Source organism: Cibotium barometz, chromosome 31 (genome assembly GCF_041138505.1).
Source record: "Cibotium barometz isolate CiBa-2024 chromosome 31, ASM4113850v1, whole genome shotgun sequence".
NCBI lineage: Eukaryota > Viridiplantae > Streptophyta > Polypodiopsida > Cyatheales > Cibotiaceae > Cibotium > Cibotium barometz.
This window is the reverse complement of record NC_141076.1, coordinates 7,629,235-7,650,291: the sequence shown is the minus strand read 5'-3', so window position 1 is coordinate 7,650,291 and position 21,057 is coordinate 7,629,235.

Sequence of the window (21,057 nt, the reverse complement as noted above, 5' to 3'; positions counted from 1 at the left end):
TCTTGCATAATCTTCAATTCTAGCTCTTTACACAGGTAAGCGATTTTTGCCTCGTTACGACCTGCATACAAACCAGCTAGAATATCCCAAGCCTGTTTTGCTGTTTTAGCTGAACGAATATGTGGGGTGATGTACGTTTGACAGAAAGTGCAATCAAGGCATGAGCTTGCGCATCTTTACCATCCCAACGAGCTTGTTCAGCAGTGGGTAAAACAGCAGCAACAGTAGAGCTGCTAGAACCTGCAACATCCTCAACAGATCCTACATCCACAGAATCTGGACGTACATCCATACCCTGCACAATGTTCCACACTCCTTTTGCAACCAAAACATGCTGCATCATGTATGCCCAACGTGGATAGTTGTTGTCTCCATCCAATTTGTCATCAGCAGATAACATGCGAAATACATCATTGCTGTTATCAGCCATGGCCACTGACTGAAAGTGATGCAAAAGCTACCTGTAATGAAGCAAACACTGAACAGAAAACAACTCGTGCTATGTAGTACGGTCCAAAATAGAGTATGTATGCCTGTTTTGCAAAAAACTGCACTGTCGAAATTTCTGCAAAAAATGACGAAAACACCTGTGCAGAACTTGAAATGCAAAAACGGAGCCCGAAACGACCTCAGATGTAATTTCTGAGAACGCACAGCCCTTTGGGCTAATTTGCAGAGTATAGGGACCTGGAAGCGCTCGTGAAAGCTCACCTCAATCGGAGAACGTGAGTCGAAGGGTGCTGGCAGCATAGCCCTGGGAGCCGATGCCTGCTCTGATACCAATTGTTGGAATTAGGGTTGCAGGAAAGCACACAAAGCTTGGAGAAGAAGAAGCAAGAATGCACACAACACAAAGTGTATTAGATTGTGTCAATGTACAAAAGATAAGTTAGCCCTAGAAGGATGGGCGTATATACAAGCCGGGGGAAAAAACCTTCTAAAGAGGGAAAAAGTGCCCCGGCGGTCCTAAGTGTGTTCACACACATCACTGCCTATATATATATGGCAACATAAAGTTGGATCCAAAGTTAGAGAAATGCATATTCATTGGTTATGCTTTGGAGTAAAAAAGTTATAGATGTTATAACCCTACCACTCATGAGATATGCAAGTAAGCAAAGATGTTGTTTTTGATGAAATGAGTAGCTAGTATGTACCAATAGTGAAAGCGACAAAAGATGCAGATGTAAGTAGTACTGATGATACACCACATGTAGAGTAACAATCACAAGTTCTTAGTGGACTTGGAGAGTCCTCTAATAGTGGATCCAATGTTAGTCCATGGTTAGGCAGGCACTGAGGATAGTTGTAGGCACATATATATCACACAAAGGGAAGGAAAAGGTAGATCAATCTTTTGTGTTTGAAGTGTCGATAAGTCACTTATATGTGGATGGTGAATCTAGTGGCTCTGATGAGCAAAGACTTGATAAGGAGCTTAGCATTTTGTCTATGATTACTCCTAGTGTAAGGAGAACCAGGACTATTTTGAGGACACCTGGCAGTGATCCAGGTGTATGCAGAAAATAAGAGTTGGAGCCTACTTGTTTTGAGTAAGCACTTGGAAATAAAAAATGAAAAACTGGCATGAATGAGGAGATGGCAGCAATGGATACAAATGCAACATGGGAGTTAGTGCCTTTTCCTAAGGAAAAGAAGGCAATTGGATATAAGTGGATGTATAAGGTCAAGCATAACATAGATGGTTTAATGAGCAAGTATAAGGTGAGATTGGTTGCCAAGGGCTATATGCAGACCTATGGCATTGACTACAATGAGAAATTCAGCCTGGTTTTGCAAGAATGGTAACCGTGAGAGCTGTCATTGTTGCTATGGCTGTAGTAAAGGGTTGGTATTTACATAAGATGGATGCAAAGAATTACTTCTTGCATGGTGATTTGTAAGAAGAAGTATACATGATGCAGCCACCAGGTTATGAGAGTGATGCACACCCAGATTTTGTGTGCAGGTTATGCAAAGCCATGTATGACTTAAAGTAGGTACCTAGAGCATGGTTAAACAAGATTAGGGAGTATCTTGTTACCATTGGATTTTATATATCCAATGTAGATTTTTTACTTTATGTGAAAAAGATAGATAGAGAGATCATGCTATTAGTCATTTATGTGGATGACTTGATTATCACTAATAATAGTGATGCTAACATACATGATGTCAAGAGGCTTTTGAACCAGAAGTTTGAGATAAACGATTTGGGTGAGCTGCGGTATTTCTTGGGCATAGAGGTGGTGAGATCAACTCATATGGCTTGGACATGTTGTCTAAGTATGGTATGATAGGTTGTAAGCCTATTATCTATTTCATTGCCATTGGAGAAGAACACAAAGCTTTCCACAGATACATGTGAGCTTTTGGAGGACCCCACTATGTAAAGGCGCATAGCCCACGGGTACCTTGATCTATATAACCATTACTAGGCTAGACTTGAGCTATGCTATTGGACTTGTGAGTCGATTTATGCAGGCCCCTTGGCATCTAGACTTGGATGTGGCTAGATGGACTCTAAGGTATATAAAGTCCATAGTTGATTATGGACTTTTCTACGAGGTTGGTACAAAGATATAGCTACATGGGTACACAGATGTTGATTTGGTTGGTAGTGTCATAGATAGGAGGTCTTTATATTTTTGTTTGGGAGTGCTATTGTGAGTTGGAACAATAAGAAATAACCAACACTTTCTTTGTCGAGTACAGAGGCAAAGTACAGGGGTGCTGCTATGGCAGCTTATGAGGTAGGATGGTTTCAGAAGCTACTTGGTGATATGGGTGAGACTGTGGACATGGATGCTAATATAGCTACTTATGAGGCTACTTGGCTTCAGAAGAAGCTACTTGGACCATGGTGGATAGGGCAGCTATCATTTTTTTGTGACAACATGAGTAGCATACAATTGGCCAATAAACCAGTATACCATGCTAGAACAAAGCATATTGAGGTGCATTATCACTTTTTGTGAGGGAGAAGGTTCTAGCATGTGATGTAGATTTGGTATATGTTAGCACAGAGGATCAAGTGGTTGACATCTTCACAAAGGCATTGGGCGCACAGAGAAGCTCCACAAGTTTAAGAGCTTACTTGGAGTACAGTGTGTGGAGTTGAGTTTGAGGGGGAGTGTTGAGATATCAAGCTCAACTAGTGCTGTGGACATTGATGATCCACCTAGGTGATAGCTATTTTAATGGTAAAGCCATCAACACAGAACACACACACCAAATACAAGAATACACAGACACGAGAATATAATGTTGCAAGAATACTCCATAGCCATCATGCTATGTACAATGTGCATAATCCATGCATGAGATGGAAGAGGTGGGAATTGAGAGGGTGCACAACCACCCAACACACCTGGGGCATCATAGCATAGCGGAGGCTACACTCCAACCCACACACTTGTCAATCCGTGAATGCAACCCGGTTAGCGCATAGAGGCTATCCCGAATGGGAGAAGAAGAGTTAACCACACACTAATGACCTCTAGTCCTACTCAATCCTTCTCAACACTCAAATAATCAATCTTACATAGTCAAAGCATCAAGATTAGGCTACACTTAAGCACACAAATGCAACTTATGCAAGGAACCTAATATGCAAAGAGCTATCACACAAGCCTCAACTACACATTATTTCAAACACAAGCTTCATTACAAGCACTCTATAACTCACAAATCAAAACATCATTAAGAAATCTAGATTAGCAAGAGTGTAGACCAAAACCTCATATCATTGAAAATGTAAAGAATAGAAAGTACATGATTGAAACAAGAATGGAGATGGGGAGCCTTGGGAAAGCACTTGAGAAGGAGCTATGGAGCAAGCTCTCTCTATGAGCCTCTCAACCAAATGACCAAAGAGTGTTTTCCTCTCTCAAATGGGCCACCTTTTATACAAAAATTCTAGAACTCCCAAAAGTTCCCATGTGGGATTATTGTCAACATTCATCTACAACTTTGAACTCTTTTCAAGAGCCCTAAGTGTCTTTTTTGTTGCATCCTTGTATTGATCTTCATTTGCATGCAACACTCCCCCCTTCCTATTTTGCGCACGTCCTCGAGCGCGGTAGTAGCAAGAGCTGAAACAAAAAAACAATTGATACGAGTAAAGTCCCTTATTGAAAAGAAAAGAAAAGAAAAGAAAAGAAAAATCAGCAATGATGACTTCACAAGTGAGCATACAAGTGCAGGGCTGATTAAAGTTTTAATGAGTACTAAAATAGGTGAGTAAAGACTAGTCAAAGTGAGACTTAAGTAGTAGATAATGCTATGCAAAGGCAAGTGTGCTTTGTACACTGCCGGTTATGACCGTAGTCTCAATGTCCTCCCAGTATGTAAGTTACTCCTAAATGGCATACCTACTCCTAAATATGAGCAAAGGTGATTGGAACTCTCGTTTTTTTTTTTTTGATATGTGTGTAGAAGTTGATGAAGATTAAGGTTCTATCCCAAAGAGACCCAAGCAATGGCCAAGAGACCTCCGCCAAGAGAATCTAAAGACCGCTAAGTATCTCAAGGGCGACAGACCCTTTTTCTTTCTTTTATGACCTAAGGAGTACCCCATGAAGATGAGGGCATCGGTCTTGAGGGCCCATAGTGTACCCCCGAGTCCTACCAACATCTATCAAGGCGATAGAATCCTCAAAGGTCTTTTTTCTGAAGCGTCTAGACATCAGTGTTCACCCCATGGAAACCAAGGCATCGGCCCCAAGGTGCTAAGACAACCTCAGGTCCTACCAAGCATTTCACATGGCGGTAGACACTTCATGTCTCAATTCACTTTGTATATATATATATTTTTAAGGGTATATTTTCATAAATTTTTACGACTCCTAGCACCTAGCTCATATCTAAGAGGTAACTACCACTAGGGATAACTAATATACCTTGAAAACATAAGTACTTGGCATACTCCATTGGTATATATCCTACACAGTCTTTAAATAGAAATTTCTTTTACTAAGTCTTCTAAGACTCTAGAACTCACTCACCATATTTTAACAACTAATCAAAAACTGAAACCAGCCAACTTGTGTGAACATGCAAACCATATATTCGAAAGATAAGAGCACATAAAGAAATAAAGATTAAGATCTGAATACACCTGTTGTAGCGCCCTGTTGATGTTGTTCATTTGCATTGATGAATTGCTGATTTTGGTGCAGATTGCTCCTCCTTGATCTTTGTAGGCGTAGCATGTCTCCCCCCTTCCTAATTTGTTTGCACGATAGGTGGACTATTGGGGCGTGTTTGATGCTTTTGTTTTTTACGGAGATCTCTGCAAAATTTTTATTAACAAACACGAAAAGAAAAGAAAAAATAAAATTTGCCATTGGTGCCAAACACCGAATATAGCCGAGGGGAAAAACCCAGTGGGAGAAAAGTGCCCTGGCTTGTCGATCTTATTGCGGAGTCGTTGAACTTACCCTTGCGCTGGTGGTGGATCCGTATCCTCGTCTGCTGGAAAGATGGTATCAATTTCCTCAGGATGCAGAGACAACCCCTCACAAAAACCTGCCGCTGGAGAAGGTGGTAGAGGAAGGAGTGCTTCCTCACTAAAGTATGGCATTGGTTCTATGGGAAGGTTAATCAGACAGTTTCGATTTTGGAACTGCGCAATGTAGGTACTCATATTGATCCAATATTGGCATGTGGAGGCTTGAGGAAGGAGGGCTTGCAAGATCGGTGGTTGCAAGTCATTTAGGCTTGTATCCCTCCATTGTTGTGCTTGAACCTCCTCAGGTAATCTACGCTGATGTGGTCCTCTCTCTGGTATTCTCACATTAAGAAGATTATGGCGTTGGGGTGTAACTCCCACAATTTGCTTCATTAAGCTCGTGCCATATCGTCTAAAGTAAGAGCGGCATATCCAACAAATATGTGAAGCTTCTTCTAATACAAGCCGTGCACACTCTTGACAATGTGGAAATGGGTGATGCTGTTGATAGAATAATGTGACAAAGTGATGCCCACAGCAACTTTCACCTAAGGGAGCATAGAAGTACCTAGAATGTGTTTGAAATGGAGGAGCACTATAACCCCCGCGATGATCTGGTCGAGTACTATCGGGGTCAATGCATGGTGGACATGTATCTCGCCAAATATCCATCAGGAGTTATCTGGACGTAGAACAATGAAATTTAGAACACTCATATCCATCATGACAATTCCAATCAAAAACAAGATTATTTCAAAGAAAACACATCTTCTAAAGGCATAAGGAACTACATTATTCAAACATTGATTTACCAAAGAGCTTTAATTGTAGTGTTAATGCCTTATCTTTAGTTTTTGGTATATCCTTTTTAAGAGGTGGACACTTTAGCAATTGTCTTGGAATTTGAGCAAGATAAGAAGATTTAGGCATTGAAATGCTAGAATCTATGCTCAAATGAGACACATCTGGACTCGTCGTAGGTACACAAGTTGATGGTTGAATTGTGTAACAAGGAGAAATAGGGATAGCAGGTGTTTCAATACATGTTTTAGGAAGATCAACACAAGTTGTTTTGTAGGTGCTATCACAGCCACCTTTCCTTTCTTGAAGATTTTGTGTTGATTTCTTTTGCACCCACTGATATGGACAATCAAGGGTGGCTTTTGGAATCTTTCTGAAACACTCTTTTACCTTTGCCAAAGCTTGGCATTTTGGAAGCCAAATTGCTGTTGCACCCTCATAATAGCCTTGTGCTTTGAGCACGTGTTTTGGGACCCATCGAGTAACAATCCGAGGTGTAGGCTTGGAAATGATGTGCTTCTTAAGAGGCTTAGCAACTGGACTAGATGGTACAAATTTGTACGCATATTTGGGTAGCCACATTGATAATTCCTTCTTGCCCGGCCTTCTTTGAGCAGCAACTAGAGTAGTTGGAACATGCCAGCCATGGCCCTCACTTGAGTACTCATCAATTATCCACATCATTTGTTTTGGAGCTTCAAGAGCAGATTTTGATTGTGGGTTGGGTAAGGTAGAAACGTTACCCTTTTGACACGATAAAGCTCGTGGAGTAGCCGAGACTTCCTTAACATGCAATGCTATTGTGGATGCATTCCTATAGTACAAATCATCTAGAAGGGCACGTGGTTGTACCATTCGTATAGGAATAATGTCATATCCATCTGAGTCACAAAATTGAATTGGCTTCGGTAAAGCACATGTCGATAATGTTGCAAGGACATGACTCCATTCTAATGGATCAATTAAATGCTCAGGGAAGGGTTGTGGAATGTATGCCTCGTCTGATACACTTCGATTACCCTTAAGTCTCTCAGTGTTGAAGTCCCTACATGAGGCTCCACACATCCACAGATCTTCTCGCCCATCTAACAATGTAACTTTTGAGCCCTCAGATGAAGCAGAATCAAACTCATCTATTGGAGACCTTGTTACATCACGATATGAGTGATTTCTTAGGTTGACCCTGGTGATGACAGAATCATGTCGGAGGTACAAATAATTGTATCCCCAATCTTGAATCATTTTAAATTGTCGCATGAATGGTCTACCCAATATCACTTCGTAGTTTGGATGTTTTCCAAAATCCACTACTGCAAAGGTATGCTCATATTCAATCCCACATGTGGTGACCAATATGTTCTCAAGCAGTCCAAGGGGATGTTCTAAGCTTCCATCTGCTAGCTGCAAGCGCATCCTGGTACTCCTAATAGCTGGTTTGCCCCATTTTTCCCAAATGGACCTTGTCACAATGCCCACTCCTGCGCCACTATCAAGTATTGCAGTTGAAGATACTTTTCGCACTTCTAATGGAAGGGTAGCATTTCCCTGATCGTCTTCACAAAATTTTCCTACTTTGTTGATAGGAACTGGCATTACATGCTTTGTTTCAGGGTGTATAGTACACTCATGGTGACCCTTTTGTAGCAATACCTGCTCTGACAAACATGTGGCAATATCATTCCACAACTCAGGTTTAATCTTTATCAACTCAAGCAAAGGTAAGGTACAAGCCACTGGTGCTGACAAAATAGCCTGCACCATACTCATATCTTTCTCCTTTGTCAACCTTTTATGCATGGAGGGTATCCTCAAGGTTTGAGAACAATTCTCATATTCTCCCAGATATGATGGTAAGGTTTTCATTGTATGCTTACTTCTAGGAGAAATAATTGTTTGAACTTCCTCCTGGATGCTCAGGTGTCTAAATTTGTTTTCCGTGCCCCTGGTAAAATCCACCTCAGAGAATGGAGGCGAATTAACAGAAGACATGTTCTCATGAACTTTCTCATGAACTGCAGCCCATATCTCATTTGCCATGTCCTCATTAGCATCAATAACTTCATCATTGCATGGGAAGACAAGGCTAGGTGATGGCAGAATGTCATCTTTCAATGGAGTGTCAATTGGTGCAGACCTTTCGCTCTGAGCTTGTGAAATGAGCTCACTTTTCATTTCTCTACTTGATGACACTTCCGGTATAGTTTCTAATGTTGGCTTAAGAGAGGTTGGGCCCCGAGGAATAGGTGGTGGTGGTCCCTCAAGTATTGACTGAGCTTCCCTAATGAGTTGCTGATGTACAGCTAGATTGATCTTCTCCTCACGAGGGTTTGGGTATTCTTGAAGCTTTTTGGGTAGCTCAGATAAAGCTGCAATGCGACTTTTATGAGCATCAATGATGGCCTCTAGAGTCTCATTCACTTTATCCACAAAAACAGAACTCCCAGAACTATCCTCAGTTGTACTAGCCTCATTTTGTTTAGCACTAGGCTCAGGTTGAGGTTGATGTTCCTCATGCACTTCTTGGGATGTAAAAGTTTTATCCCGTATGTTTTGTTTAGAGGTCTCCTGAGAACTAGTGGATGTACTTTTAGTTTGTTTGCTTCGGTTCTTCTTCCTCCTAGTGGTTTTTTTTCTACTGGACTGTAGGGTTTTGTCCACTAGATTTGTCTTAGCATCCCTAGTTCGAGGTGTCTCATCAGTTTGTATTTCTGCATTTCGTGTTTGTGATCTAGTCATGACTCTAAGTGGCACGACATCATCATTCTCAGATGAAGGTGGCGATGGAACTGTGCCTACAAGGTTGAGTGAAACCTTTGGTTGAGAGGTGCCTTCCTCATGTGGTTTCAGCAGACAGTCTTTTGGGAAGTGTTCTACACAACACCCTAGACAATATCTTTCAATTGGTGGAAACTGTTGTACTGTTGTATTGGATCGAGATGCTTGCCTAGAGCGATGTGGACAATCACGAGCCCAATGGGGTTCTCCACACTCATAACAGGGGCCCATTGGTTTGGCCTCTACTTTCCTTGGCTGCCATTGACCTGAGGGGCCTGGAGTCCTAGGTTGGTAGCCGCCTAGCAACATTAAAGAGTTTTGTTCCCCTGATTGCACGTCCAGTGCTGGGCTTGGGTATGCGGGACTTTCAAAGAGATTATCTTTGGATGAATATGATGCGTATTCTTCTTCCACATAGCCTGGGTTTACCAAGTCTCTACACATATTTGAATTGTCGTATTCAACCACCCTCACAGGAGCAGTTCCTGGAGCAGGAGGTTGAGCACCAAGAACAGGTCGTGCTTGTTCTTGTGTCATCGGTGGCTTACGTTCAAAACTAGTATACTGTTGATACATTTGTGGAGCCACTCCACCCCTCGGCTGCTCACGTTCCTGTCTCATTCTCGCAATGCGAGTACAATCCTGTGTGGTGTGAGTAAAGTTCCAAGCACAGGCTTGGCACCATTTTTTTGTGGGTTGGTTTGTGACTAGAGGAGAAAAGGTATTACAGTCCTCTGTTTTATGGTCACCGCCACATGCTCCACAAAGATGAGGACCTGTAGGAAGTATACTCCTCATTCTCTGCTGCTGTTGTTGTGGCTGCATGGGTGGACGATAGGTCTGTCCCAATCTCCTTAGTACTAGGTTAGCTATCTGGTCTGGATTTACTAGCGCGCTAGACCCTGAACTTTGGTCATCACCCCACTGATCTCTATGTTTCACCTCTGGGCCAGAACCATCTTGGAATTTGAAGTTATCGGTGAAATCCATAGCATCATGGCAACACTCATTGAAACTTGTATGCTTCTTTGCATAGAGATGTGTATGCAGTGTCGAATTTTTGAGGCCTTTTAAGAAGAGAGAAATTAATCGACTTTGGGCGGGCTTCTCATCTTCTGGGCAACGATTAATGTACTGCTTCATTCTATTTACACAGTCTCGAACACTCTCATTTACGCCTTGCTTGAAAGAGTAGATGTGTGCTACCGTGTCATGTTGAATTCCCATCAAAGAAAAAGCAGCAATGAATCTCTCTTCCAAAACTCGTAAAGAAGTTTTGTCTGAAGCTTCTAATGCCTGAAACCAAGCAAGGGCTTTTCCTTCAAGGGTGAGTCCAAACCCTTCTATTTGAGTATGCTTATCAGCTACTTGCTCAGCTCGAACTGCTTGCCTAAATGCTGCTACATGATCGTATGGATCTCCTGACCCTTCATACTTCTTAACCAATTTCTGAAGAGTTGATGGCCTTACTTGTCGTGAATACTCATCATAGGGCCTACGGCCTCTCACTCTCAGTGGAAATTGTTCCTCTCTTTGGAAAGATGGTCCACATGTTTCCAAAATTGGTGTGGGTACCCTATTACCAGCCTCACCAAACCCTTCCAAAGATCTTGTCACCCTCATTTCAGGAGGTGCATTTATGGGAGGCCGAGTTGGCTCCCCTATCCTCCGATTGTTATAGTGAGAAAGATGTTGTTGTGGTGTGACCGGTGGTCGCACATTTGGTGTAGGACAATATCTTGGTGCTAGAGTTGGGCTACTAGCAGTGGTCCACTTAGATGTTGAAGGTCCCTCCCTAGTGAACTCTCGTAGGGGAGGAGCAACAGTTTCTCCAAGAAAGGCTGTCTCTCCTGGTTTGGCTGTATTTGTTGATAACACTTCCATAAATAATGGTTGTCCTTTCCACGTGAGTTCCCAAATCTCCTTCCAATCTAAGGTTCGGTATTCATTGGCCCATTTATCAATTATTCTGTTCATGTGTCCTGCAAGCTTCTCAACTACCACCACATGAGCTAGAGGAAGATCTAGCTGTGGCAATTTAGTCGTGGCATAATATCCCTCTAACGAGTCCTTATAGACCTCTTGAAGTGGGTCATCCTGTAAGACCTTAGTCACAGGAATTTGTCGTACAAACTCCCATTGGCTTTCAGCCCCCTGATCCAGTTTGCTCTTGCCTTTCCTATCCCTTTCCAAATTTAGATCTACAAGAAGTAAATCATCTATGGATGGCTTTGAGGACTGGGCATTGGATGGGCCAGGCATGTCAGGCTCGATGAGCCAGTCATCTCTAGACTCCCTTGCTCTGGAAAGTTCTGATAAGTCTAAGAACTCGGTTTTAGAGAGCTCCCCTAATTTGTCTACCTTTTTTGGATAGTAGGTGACTTCGTAGCGAACACCATCTCCACCCATGTACATGTTACCCTGGTCATTGACTAGAGGTGCTCTTTCAAGTTCTGAGAATATGTCGGCTATCTTAACAAGATACCGTTGTTGTGGATCCCTAAAGATCTCAGCTCCTTGAGCATTTGTGTATACATATTGGAGTCTCACATTAAGTGTTAACCCCATGGTGTCGGCTTCAAATGGATTAAAGGATCTTGAGGGTGTCCTATTTGGGGCTACGGGATGACTATTTGTCGGTCCTAGATTGTCCATGGACAATGAACTAGTTGTTCTGGAGGAAAGGGTATCGGATTGGGATTCAGATAGGGTTTCAGCAATATCTGCCAAATTGCCTACCGATTGGGTCCCACTTTCTTGCGTAGGTACTCTAGAAGGTGCCCTAGGCCCTATGGCAGAATCTACACGACGTCCCGACCGCAAGTGCATAAGGTCAAAATTCTGTTATGGTTTTTTTATGTGTTTTAATTTTGTTTTGTTTTTGTTTGTTTTGGTTTTGTTTTTTTTTGATAAAAATATATATATATATGTATATATATATATATATTTTTTACCCTACCTAACCACTAAAGGCAACTAAAAAGAATATGTGTAGTGTACTATCTACCCTATTTTTTTTTATTTGTTTTTTTTATGATTTATGATTTTATGTTTTTATGATTTTTTACTTTTTTTTAACACAAAAATTATGAATCACACTAAAAAAATACTAATTATGCACAAAGTTACAAAAATGAAAAAAAATGTAGGTTATACTAATTATGCAAAAAATTAAAAATATCAAGAAGTACAGAATATGCAAAAAATAATAGACTCCTAAAAAATACTCAATTTTTTTTTCTCTTTTTATTTTGTTTTGTTTTTGTTTTTGTCTGTTTTTGTTTTTGTGTGTTTTTTTTAAACTTATAAATTTCGTGCCAACTATAAAAAATATGAATTTACTAATTATGCATCTTTTACAAAAATTCTAAAAAATAAAAAAAAAATGCAAGCTTCTTTATTATGCAAAAATTTAAATGGTGAACAATGATTTTGAAATAAAAATTGTTTTTTTTTCTTCTTTTTCTTTTTCTTTTTTTCCTTTTGTTTTGTTTTGTTTTTTTATTTTTATTTTTTTTTAGATTACAAAAATTTAAAACAATGCAAATTACTCTAATTATGCTAAAAATTACAGAAATGAAAAATAAAAAATATGCAAACAATATGGACTCCTAAAAAAAAATAATTTAATTTTTTTATTTTTTATTTTTTTTATTTCTTCTCTCTATTTTTTTAAAATATTTAATTGTTTTCTTTTTTTTCCTTTTTTTTTCTTTTTTTTAAAAATATTTAATTGTTTTCTTTTTTCCCCTTTTTTTTTATTCTTTTTTTAAAAAAAATATATATATATATATATATTTATTGTTTTATTGTTTTATTTTTTTACTATTTTTTTTAAAAAAAATACAAAAATCATGAAAATTTAAAAAAATTAAAAAAAAAACAAAAAAAAAATAAATCCCACCAACCTTATCTTTCGCTCGCCGTTCGCCGGATTTGCCGCTGGCGCACCCACTTACCGTCTTCAATACGCCAGCTGCTCGTCTTCACCCCACCGCCTTCTTTGCTCTGCTCTGGTTGCACTCCTTGCCCTGGCTGCCAGCAGCCTTCAAGCTAGCCTTCGCCAGATTTGCCGCCTCTCGTCTGCTCTCCTACCCGCCTACACCAGCTTCGCCCACGCCTCTGCTGCTGCTGCTGCCGATGAAAACGCCCCCCCCACAGCGCCTCTCCACTCCACCTCTTCCGCCTCCACGCTTCTGCTTGCAGCCGCCTTCTACCCTCCGCCACGTCAGCTGCAGCGCACGACCTGAAGGCTGCTCTCCCTCAGCTTGGCGCCTTCACAACTGCAGCTGCCAACCAGTTTTCTTATTCGCCGGCTTCAGCTGCTTCTCGCCGGCTCCCTCCACGCAGCTCGTCAGCTGCAGGTGCCAATCGTAAAAACGATTAAAACAATTATATAATTATATATATATATAATTGTTTTTTTCTCTTAAAAACCGTCTCCTCCACGTAGCACGGCCACTTCACAGCAACTGGGCGCCTTCGCCTTAGCTCGGCCACCCAAACAGCCTTGTGATTATATATATATATATATAGATATATATATTATTGCCGCCTATCCTTCGCTGCTCTCACTGGCCGCCTACGCCTTCAACAGATGCAGCCGGCTGCCTCACCAAAAAAAAAGAAACGATTTTGTTTTTTTTTTTAATTTAAAAAAAAAACGTGCTAACGTTATGCAACCCTTACAAATCTATATAAAGCCTTGGCTTTCAGCGTATATATAACAATATATAGAAATATATATATATATATATATATATTTCTTTGCTGCGGACGCCTCTCTACCAAGCAACAAATCCAAACTATACAAGCAACAAATCAAAACAATAAAAGAAAGAAAGAAAAAAACCGCTTCCAATGCTCTACCTCCCACTCACCAACCCCGTCACCAATGCAACAACAGAGAGTGCTTAAATCCGATTAATGGCGGGATTTCTCTACCGCAAAGAGGTTTTAATTAATTTTGTTTGTTTGTTTTTTTTTTGCTTCTAATAAAAAAAACGAAAGCACACAAGGCGCCCTTGAGATCACACACTCAATGCCCTTGCAAACTCTACTCTAATCTACCCTAATCCACGATTTTGCAATCAATGGAGCACTTAGTAAGAAGTAATGGTTAACACCCTTCACTAACTTAGGTGTGCTTTCCCCGGCAGCGGCGCCATTGTTTGGGGCATCATAGCATAGCGGAGGCTACACTCCAACCCACACACTTGTCAATCCGTGAATGCAACCCGGTTAGCGCATAGAGGCTATCCCGAATGGGAGAAGAAGAGTTAACCACACACTAATGACCTCTAGTCCTACTCAATCCTTCTCAACACTCAAATAATCAATCTTACATAGTCAAAGCATCAAGATTAGGCTACACTTAAGCACACAAATGCAACTTATGCAAGGAACCTAATATGCAAAGAGCTATCACACAAGCCTCAACTACACATTATTTCAAACACAAGCTTCATTACAAGCACTCTACAACTCACAAATCAAAACATCATTAAGAAATCTAGATTAGCAAGAGTGTAGACCAAAACCTCATATCATTGAAAATGTAAAGAATAGAAAGTACATGATTGAAACAAGAATGGAGATGGGGAGCCTTGGGAAAGCACTTGAGAAGGAGCTATGGAGCAAGCTCTCTCTATGAGCCTCTCAACCAAATGACCAAAGAGTGTTTTCCTCTCTCAAATGGGCCACCTTTTATACAAAAATTCTAGAACTCCCAAAAGTTCCCATGTGGGATTATTGTCAAGCCCCCTCCCACATTCATCTACAACTTTGAACTCTTTTCAAGAGCCCTAAGTGTCTTTTTTGTTGCATCCTTGTATTGATCTTCATTTGCATGCAACAGTGCCCCTAAAGTGCTAAGGTGAGAGCACATGTGTCACAACACTCGGCAAACCTCGTGGGAGTCAGCATATGAGAGTGAGAGTCGAATCCACTCCAAGGTTACCATATGTGACTGTCCCATATGTGAGGCTTACCAATGCCCTGCGGTTGATGAAAGGTACTTTAAGGGGGGCACAATCACAAAGGACGGTGTGGAATGGAGCAACATCACCCAGTGATGCCAGCAAGGGCCCTATCATTTTTACTAACTACTAGGTGGACTGACAGGTTTAGCCGTTGTAGCTTGTCCACATTGGCCAAAGTTCACCAGGGGATGCTTATGAATTGGGTAGAGTACTTACATAAAGAGCTGCATGCCATTTTCTTGAACCCTCTAGGAAAGCTCATAGCTGTAACCCTACTCACCAAAGTCCTCTACCAACTGCAGGGTGGGAGGAGCTTCCCAAAGCCGTCCAACTCAGTGGGCCGGACGTAGTCGCAATCTCTATGCCTTGACCCCAATCCTCTCCCAAATCACCACCGGGCAAAGCGCCATCACCCTGAACCCAAAGGCAAATAGCCCATTCTGCCACCGCCCAGCTAAGGCCCTACCCCAGAAGAGCAGGCAGCTGAAGAAGCAAATCGAAAGGCAGATGAGGAGGAGGCCTAGAGATAGAAATTTTTAGAATAGAAACTATTTGAAACCCCACCCCCTAAGGGATCATCTGACTTCCCACCTCATTACTTAGATGCATTTCAACACTCTGGAAACCCTCCGCTAGGCCAAGACAGGTAGTTTGAAATTCAGGGAAGCATACATGCTGCACATGGGGAAGTCCCAAACTTTGCCCTAGGTTTCTCTCACATGGCCTGCCCGCTGCGCGAGCTCATCACCCAGATGGCTGATTGCATTTACCATCAGCACGAGGTTGCAAAACCATGGCACAGAGACAAATATTGCTTGTGAAAGCTCAAGAGCGATAGACTACTGATGATTTATATACATCTAACCTAAACAACCTCCATCTCCAAATGATCATTGATGAGAACGAGAAGTAGTTAATACAAGCAAACTCGAGAATTTCAGAGCTCCTACACCATCTCCCAGTCAGCACAGGAAGGCACACAAAGGGCCCACTGCGACCTCTCTCTAGCCCAAGCCGTCGCCAAAGATTCCCAGCAGACAGTGAGCTACTGCTATACCGAAGAATCCCTAAGAAAGACACATCTAGACTTCCAACACTACCGACAGATCTTAGAGGAGACACTTCGAGAGAAAGAGGCCCAGCTAGAAGCCGTAGAGGCAAGACCAGCGTAGCCCCACCGGCACCCTCTACCCCCTCCTCCAATGCCATAGACAAAAAGATAGATGCCTTAATGGACACTGTAAACGGAACTCCTTGACCTTGCCATCCCTCCTCCCCAGAACCCATTCCAACTCCTCGACCTCCACTACAAAATGGTGTGCCTCAACCTCTTACAACATAACATCTTCCTCGATGAGCCAATATCTCGTACCACCTATGCTTACATCATCATCACAAAACTCTCCCTCCACAGCATCACCCTACTCCCCTAGTTCTTTTTCCAAGGCCTCATCTCCTTCACCCACCCCCACATTTTCTTCGACCATCCTACCCACCCCTCTAGGTTAACCTTATGAGTTGGTCACATTTTCTTTGTTTCGGTATGCCCCGAGACTCGAATTAAATCATCGATCTCTTGCCCCGGGAAGGATTGTGCCCATACCCATACCCCTCACCAAAGACAGTCAAAGCCCTTCGCTACCTCAACCCACAAGGGTTGGGAGATAGTGAATTGTGCCTACCGCTCCCTCAGTAGAGACGACCTCCCCCCCTTACTCTCCGGAGCTGGCCTATTGATCCTTTACAGAAGATGCCATATCCACATGGAAGTGATGGAAGCCACGGGAATCATGTGGTTTCATGACTCACATCATGTGGCGTTCTTGATGGATTTTACCCTAGAGGAAGCTCTAGAGGCAAAGGCTTTCTTCAAATCGCATGGCCCAAACTACTCTGATGACAGTGACAATGGTAGCAACAACGGTGGAGATGGCGCCCCAAGAGCACAACCCCCTTAGCCTCCACCATTATCACCCACAAATTAACCTCCACCCCCTAGCCCCTCTCACCCAAGCACCAACACCCCATCACCCCCACCCCCATTTAGCACCACAACACTCTCCCTCTTCCCCTCCCAATCATCTACACCCTCCGTTTTCCAATCCCACCTCCCGCACCAACCCCACCCTCACCTCCCACATTGACATTACATTTCGGCAAGCCCAACACCCTCAAAAATTTAGCTTCAACATCGGCAAAGTCTCCCCCTATGGTGCATGCTAGCCTCCCCCATGGAACCCTCGTCATCACAAACCCCTCTGACCTTGTCTCACCACTACCAACCAGACTCCCCTCCCCCCACCCTTGGAAGAAGGCGAGATCCTGTTTGTTGCCACCATTTGAGCGTGAGGAAGTCGATCCTCCCAACCCGGTGCTGATCTGGCGTGACCCTCGATAGACCGGAGTTTGAGCAGGCAGCAATCCAAATCCTTCTTGATCAACAACTTCAGGTGGCGCCACTCACATGGACCACGGATTGCCTGGACATCTATGTGGAAGCTCTTGCCTCCACTTCCCCAGCAGAGCGGTGCCAAAGATGTTAATCCTAACATACAACCTTGCACATAAGAGAGGGAGAGAAGAAGAAGAGAAACAAACATGCAAGGGTTGAGTTGGAGATGTGCACTTAGCTAACCGTAATGAGGGTCAACTCCCCTTTGTAAGGCCGCTAGGGGCTCACTCCACCACCACTTGTGTCACCCAAGTGGAGATTCAAGAGCTAGATGAAGACCAAGAAGGAGGGAGCTATGGAAAGCTCAACCTTCACTCCATGCCACATGCATGCAAGAGGAACCTTGGTGGAGAGACAAGAGAGGGGAGAGGAGAGGAGAAGCTAGATCATCACAATCCCTACAAGCATACACAACCACAATCAAACATGCAAGCATCAACCACACAAGAATGTATCCACAAGCGAGAGAGAGAGAGAGAGAGAGAGAGAGAGAGAGAGAGAGAGAGAGAGAGAGAGAGAGAGAGAGAGAGAGAGGCAAAACTCAAACGAGACTAAAATGGGATTGTCCCTTTTTATATTTCATAAAATGTCTTATATACAAGAGCTCTCATTTTACAATGGCTGGCTGCCCATTTACAATAGGGGGCCCAAAACTAGCTTCCTAGCTCTATGTACATCTCTTTCCTATGATCGGCATTACACAAGCCGTAAGCTCGGTCATCTCATATCTCTTTTATCATTAAGTACTTTGAGCGGTTACAAAACGAATGTTATAAGAAGTGTAGCCATACTTGAAAAATAATGTTAACCAGAGTGGTTAACATCTATCCAAAGTAACTCTCCACCACCATAAACAATTTTGTCTCATATTCCATTCTTTATTAGCCTTCTTTGTAACCCATCTTTATCCTCCACAAGAAGGTGATAAAATGCATTCGCGGATACAAGCATAAGATCATCATGCTTATGTAACATCCAATCTCTCCATGGTTGGCGACTATTCCACTACGGGCAAAAAAGCACACAAGCCACCCACTATTTCCTGAATAATAGAGCATAAGCCTCGATAGTCCCTTGGCACACCAAAAAAGTGTTGTATACGATGGAAAAGCACCCAAGACACCCACTATTTCCTAAATAATAGAGCACAAGCCTCAATAGTCCATCGGCACACCAAAAAAGTGTCGTATACAAATGGAAAGAACACAAGCGGCTGAAGGAAGAATGCCATCCTCCACCCTAACAAGTCCCAACCTAGCCATCCAATTCAATCGCCTCCTATCATCTTTCTTACCATCCCAACTTGCTACTCTTGAGGTAACCCATATGTTAGTAGGCAAAGAATTAGCCAAGACCCAGTCACCGGGTGGACTCCACAATGAGTACGCTTCAAGACTTCCTGCCAAGATGCAGACAAGTGCGAAAGGAGCTATCACGTGCATCCCGCACTTGGATGCCACATAGACATTTTTGTATAGAAGGTGCACGACCTGGGATGGTGAACTGGTCCCATGTGAGCCCACCAGTCCGAGACGAGTCAGCCAGGGATCCATCTCAGTCGTCCGAGGTCAGGTGTGCATTGTCCTGCACATGAGTCCAAGGTCAAGTGTGCACTGTCCACATGAAACAGTGCCAGTCCGCACTGTGAGTCTCCCTCTAGAATGATGTTTGTGATTCTGTGTATCTCGTATGGTACCAGATGCCAAATCACTGAGTAGTTAGAACAAGGGACCAGATGGAACCAGATGCCAAATCACTGAGTAGTTAGTGTTTAGAACAAGGGGCCAACCCATAGGGCTACCCCAGATCTTAGTGTGGGCATGGGAATGGTGTGGAACCACCCCCATGAGGGCCAAGAAGGCCCACGCTGAACCCACTAGCCATGAAGGGGCCGTAGGACAGCCCTAGGGCAAGCAAAAGACAGATTCCAAGAGTTTACAGCCTTTGCATGGCTGTAGGGCAGGTATGGGGCAGCCCATACAGGCTGCCCAGCCCTTGGAATGTGGGCAAAGGCTGTGCCCCAGCCCTCTGGAAGCACGCGCATCATGCCCAGCCTTTTAGGAAAAAAACGTAACATTTTATGAGAATATTTTCAGCATTTTATGCTAAATTTCCAGTCGTGGGAGCATTTATTGTTGCTAGCTGCTGCAGTAGTAGTACTGGCCGACTACTGCTGTAGTTGGGCTAGTATAAAAGGGAGAGCCCATGTTCCCATTCATTTATCTCATTCTCCACCAAGAGCTCAAGCATAAGAGGCTAGAAAAAAATTCAGCATTTTATGGTGAATTTCCAATCATGGGAGCATTTGCTGGCTGCCTGTAGTAGTAGTACTGGTCGACTACTGTAGTTGGGCTAGTATAAAAGGGAGAGCCCATGTTCCCATTCATTTATCTCATTCTCCACCAAGAGCTCAAGCATAAGAGGCTAGACAAAGCCAAGAGGGTGCTAAGCAAAGAGGTGAAGGATTCAGGTCAAGGGCAAGGTATTCCCAGTCAAGAAAAGGTCCAAGATTGTTGTATTTTCTTTCAGATTTCTCATCATGCTAATAAAGCAAGTACACCATCTGTGGTGGGAGCCCTACAGAGGTAATTGGGACCCAATACTGTGTCCTCTCCATCTCTCCCTCTCTCTCTCTCTATTTTTTGCACTTCTCCTTTAAGTTTGTGCGTTAATATCCGTCGAAAAAAGAGTGCTGATTTCTGAGTATTGAAGTCACCGATTCCTCTCCGAAGCTTTTGCATATTACAGTGGTATCAGAGCCTCCTTCAAGTACAAAGATTCAGCAAAGAAACCGGAATTTTTCTCGCTCGGGTGGTTGGTTTTTAGACGCCGGTGGATACCCCTTTCGGAGTGACTCCTGTCCCTCGAAGGACGGTTGGTTTTTAGCCTCTAGAAGCCTCCGGACGTCTCCCGCACAGATAGTGGATGGTCATATTGGGTTTCGGAAAGGAATTGCATTTTCTTGCTATGGCGAGCTTCGATGACGAGAGAGACCAAGAACCATGGGACCAGAGTGCACCAAGCAGCCTAGCTAGGGCACCAGGCTTGAGTGTACAGACATGTTCCAGTAGATGATGCGAGCAATCGCACAACAGATAGCCAAGTTGGATGAGCAGAAGGCACAGATCTTGGCTCTGAGGAGCGTACCCGCTCTCCAGTGTCGCATTTTCCATCTCCTCCTCCCTCTCCTTCCATATCCGAGATACCAAACCCTCGACAGAGGGACCCGCCGATCACAGTTGCAGCCAAAAGCTCTTTGTTGCTTGAGTTGCAGATGCGTGCATTGGAGATCCGACAACGAGAAGACGAAGCCATGCGACGCGTGGAACACGAGCGTTACCTTAGAGCTTTGGACGCCAGATTGACACCGGTGGCGCCCTTGAATCATTTTCCTCGAATCATTTTCCTGAGAAAATGAACTTTAGTAAGTATAATGGTAAACTCGATCCCACAACTCTTTATTCATGGTTACATCAATTTGAACCTTACTTTGCCGCAATTAGGAAAACAGATACTGACAGAGTGATCTTAACCAGGTGGTACTTGGAAGGTGAGGCCATTCCTTGGTGGACTCAGTGGGCTCATGCCCACTGAGA